The sequence below is a fragment of the Lactuca virosa genome, chromosome 8 (genome assembly GCF_052849685.1).
Source record: "Lactuca virosa cultivar CGN04683 chromosome 8, Lactuca_virosa_CGN04683_v6, whole genome shotgun sequence".
In the NCBI taxonomy this organism is placed as follows: domain Eukaryota; kingdom Viridiplantae; phylum Streptophyta; class Magnoliopsida; order Asterales; family Asteraceae; genus Lactuca; species Lactuca virosa.
In genome coordinates, this window is record NC_136433.1 from 67,367,292 (window position 1) to 67,372,231 (window position 4,940).

The window sequence follows — 4,940 nt, forward strand, 5'->3', positions numbered from 1 at the left end:
CCTTTGAGGGACTCCATGGCATAAAGGTGCCAACTTTATGGCCATGGGAGTCCCATGCAACTTGTGAACCACTTTGTAGGGATTTTTGAGACAAATAACCCATGCATGGACGTAAAGTTAGAAACTTTACGTGATATACCGACGCTAGGGAACCAGATCTATGATTTGAATGCAATAAGCCCGACTAGAAACGACTGTATGGATTTAGACTATGGGGGACTCGACGAGTTGTTCATACAACTCGGCGAGTTGGGTCGTGGTTCCCCAACCTTTTTTGTTACTAAGCAAACTCGTTGAGTCTAGAAGATGACTCAGCGAGTTGGACATGGTTTGGGTTATGAAGATTGAGGAACTCGACGAGTTCAAGGAGGGACTCGGCGAGTTGTGAGTAAAAGGTCCCGACTATGCTATGAAGATGAACTCGATGAGTTCATGAAAGGACTCGACGAGTAGGATCGAGATTTCAGGGTTTTATGGATTATGGAACTCGACGAGTTGATGGACCAACTCGACGAGTTGAGTCAACCAGGATGTTGACTTTGACTTTGCCCATTGACCAGAGTTGACCCTTAAAAGGGTTATGAGTACGAAAGAGTAGTTAAAGGAGATTGTTATGTGTAGGAGTTTGAGAGGAGTTGATCCCATAGCCGAGGACAGCTCAGTTACTTCACAACTTTGAGGTGAGTTACCTTCCAGTAGAAGTGGGTCTAAGGACCAAAGGGGTAGGTCGGGCACCCCGATATGTCTGACAGTATCTTTATGTTATGTTATTATGTGGTAGTGGTATGGGTGAAATACTCTCCGTAACCGGTTGAGATACACCGGAGGGTAGGTCGGGCACCTAGATATGCCTGGCATGGGGTAGGTCGAGCACCCCGGTATGCTTGGCATGGGGTAGGTCGGGCACCCCGGTATGCCTGACAATGGGGTAGGTTGAGCACCCTGGTATGTTCAGCAGGGTAGGTCGGGCACCCAAATATGCCTGACATGGGGTATGTCAGGCACCCCGGTATTCCTGACAGTATGTTTATTGTATGGTTTGTGGTATGATGGGGGAACTCATTAAGCTTCGTGCTTATGGTTTACAGTTTTGGTTTCAGGTACATCTTCTTCGAAGGGGAAGGAGTCGGCATGACTGCAGCGCATCACATACACGATTTTCCGCACATGAGATTCTTGGGATTTGTACTCTGACATTATTACTATCTGATGACATGTTTTTGAGACATATGATCTATGTTTTTTATGAAATGAAATAACTTGATGATGTTTTCTATAAATTGTTTTATGAATAGTTATATCAAAAATGAAATTTTTGGTTTAGAATTTTGGGGTGTTACGAGTTGGTATCAGAGCCTTGGTTTGAGGGATTCGGATACACCTTCGGGGTGTCTGGACTCAAATCGAGGGTTTGGAAAGTTTTTACAAAGAATAAAATTTTTCAAAAATTAAAATTGAGGGTTTTGAGAAAGAACAAGGTGTGTGATGCGTGCAATCGGCCGAGCTCAAGTAAGTTTTTCCCAATATACCCATACATGTCTGTTATGATATATGATATGATTATGAGAACTACATGCTAGATTAGGGCTAAGGATCTAGCAAGGATGCCTTATATGTCTATTTTATTTGTATGAGAACTGCATGCTAGATTAGGGCTAAGGATCTAGGGAGATGCTTGATATGCCTGCTGTATGTGCTTATTGAGCTGCATGATAGTACTGATTAGTCAGTGATATGATAGCCTGATTAGGATATGCTTGGTTTGGGTTACTCAATGCCCGAATGTTGCTTGCTTTGTGCTTTAGGAGTCCTAGTTATCTTTAACTAACTAGGAAACGAATATGTTAAGTTACATATTACGAGGACGAAATAATTTTAGAAGGTTAGGTTTAGCCCTATTTCGCAGCTCTCGTCTGAGTCTAAACGTTGTAGGGAGAGACCTTTCATTCAAAAAATTATATGGTCTTAGTAATATGTAATAGTATTCACGAGCTAGTCAGGGAGAAATGGCAAGGACTTCTTATGCAGCTGATGGCGGAGAGTGGGTTAGAGGTTACCCTAGGGTAAGCCTAGGATGAGATTAGTACAGCGAACAGTAGTAGTGAAAGGGACTTGGTGAAGTCAAGGCAATACTTGAGCAAAGTACGGATAGATGTGGAAGGTAGTATGGGCCCGTACTACTGAAAGCAGAGGATCCACACTCGAGTCAAGGAGGGTCGCGATGGAACCAAGGAACTTGTAGAGTGTGTGAGACCTCTCGAGATTATGTATGACCCTGACGATTATGTGTTTTGTTTCAGAATGGTGGTGACACGTCATAGAGCAGGAGGTTCATGGTCTAGGTCAGGATCAGGTTCAGGTTGGGGGTAGGTTCCGAGCCGGTTGATGACGGACTACGTGAGTTCATCACGTCTGAGATCACGAAAGGCATCCTTTAGGCGACCCCGGTGATTTTCAGGTCGAGCAAGGAAGGGATCATCGAGCTGATAGAGGAGCATCTCATGGCGTTCAGTAGTGACATGGCATCGAGCCAGACAGGGACACACACACTCTCCTTCAAGAATTTTAGGGGATGTGGTGCACCAGACTTTCACGAGGTGAAGGACCCGATTATGGCCAGGAGGTGGATTGCAAACATGGAGTCTGCTCAGTTGATGAGCTTTTGCCCTGAGGGGTCGAATGCCCGGTATGCTGCAGGATGTTTGAGGGACCGAGCTCGAGATTGGAGGGAGGCGGTCAGTGACACATTGGGAGCCCCATGTCATGGGCTGATATCTCGTGACCATGTTGACCAAGAAGACAAAGACCATGCCACTAGAATAGCTTGCTATAGGGTTCAAAAGGGGGCGTCCTAGCCCAAGGGAGGTTGTTATGCTAGTCGTTGTTGTATGGCCGAGTCACTGAAGTGCATGATAATGAAGGGGGTCGTAGCGTTCTAGAGATACAACTGGTCGGGGGCTAGTGTCGCTTCCCCGATGAGCCCATGGCAGGGCGAAACCAGTTGGCGTGTGTAACATGGTAGGGCTGGTATCGGGGCTTTATGGAGGACCTCGGTACGCCGCACGGGCAAGGAGTGATGCCGAACTTGCATCCGTGACATGTGGCATCAGAGCCAAACGACAAAGGGACATGCCAGTATGATCGTTCATATTCGTGGGGTCCGTAGAAGTATGGACTTGCTGGTGGGTTGCTGCGAAGTCAAGAGCAATACATCGATGAATGCTCTACCTCCTTGAAGGAAGTAATGGGGGTGGCCAGATGCCTAGGATTCCGACTTCGAAGTATAACGGTTGGGATCCAGTGTAGCGGTACGCGATCATACTTGGCATCAGAAGAAAGGCCATTTAGAAAGGACAAAATTTCATATTCCATCGCACGAGGACGTGCGACAATTTTGTAGTGGGAGAGTGTCACAGGCTGATATCCCGTGACCGTGTAGCAAAACAAGACAAAGATCATGCCACTAGAATAGCTTTCCATTGGGTTCAAAAGGGGGCGTCCTAGCCCAAGGGACGTTGGTATGCTAGTCGTTGCTGTCTGGACGAGTCACTGAAGTGCATGACAATGAAGGGAGCCGTAACGTTCTAGAGATACAACTGGTCGGGGGCTAGTGTCGCTTCCCTGATGAGCCCATGGCAGGGCGAAACCAGTTGGAGTGTGTAACATGGGAGGGCTGGTATCGGGGTTTTATGGGGGACCTCGGTACGCCGCACGGGCAAGGAGTAATGCCGAACTTGCGTCCATGACACCCAGCCATTGAGGCTATGACCTGGTCGGACTTTGTGACCAGGTTTAGGGCGGAGTTTGTGCCGGCTGTGGAGCTTCAGCAGTTAGCCAAGGAGTTTCTTGATATGAGGCAGACTACTGAGTCGGTGGTAGAGATCACCGCCAAGTTCAGGGAGAGGGCCCTACTGGTACCTCAGTACGCGGGAGATGAGGAGATGAGGAAGACCCGGTACCACGACATGTTGAGAGCGGACATTCGGAAACATGTCAGCTACTCGGCATGCCAGACCTTAGATGACATGATTGCGAGGGTGAGGGAGAGGGAGATTGATATAGAGCACATTAGGAAGAGGAAGGCGGAGACAAGGCAAGCGACAGGGGTTTCTGGGAAGAAACCCAAGGGATTCGACTCGAGGTCGAAGGGCCACCAGGGCCGGAGCCGCTGTGGGAAGTGCGGCAAGCCACACGAGGGGGTTTGCAAATTGGGGACGCCGGGATGCTACGATTGCTGATCGGTTCCTGAAGTCATACGCAATAATAGTTTTAGACTTATCCAAGTGGGAGACTGTTGGATTAATGTCTAAGTCCATAACTATAATTGGTAAGACTTGACCCGACCTGGCATGGTCCATTTGGGTTGCATGGCATCATGCATTTGGATAGACTATAATGAGAGAAATAACACTTAAGGTTGGTTAATATATTATAAGTTCTAATATATTAATAAGGTTATTTAATTAGTATTGATCAAGAATTAATTTGGAATTAATTAAGTGATCAAAAGGAGACTAATTAAATATATGGGTTGATTGTGTAAATCATTCATTCTTATATATGTGGGCTTGTGATCCAAGATTCCTTAGGTTGGACTAAGTCCATGGGGTGACCCATGGATACTCCATGGAGGTTAAAATCCATGGAGCATAAGGAATGGGTAAAGTTATGAGTTACATGGTGTAACCCTAATAGCCACCATATAAAAGAATCTCATGGCTCAAGAAATCGTGCACTAATGGGTGAGTGTAAGGGCTAGACGATTTCAAGGAGTGTTCAAATTTCTCTCGAGTTATTCTAAGTGTATTTGGTGTTGTGTGAACCATTTGAGGTGTCACACTTGGGGCACTAGGCACTCAAGCTTCATGAAGACATTCTACATCAAAGAGGTATGTATTCTATCTTGTTATATTTATTATTTTGTATGCTAGATTAGGATA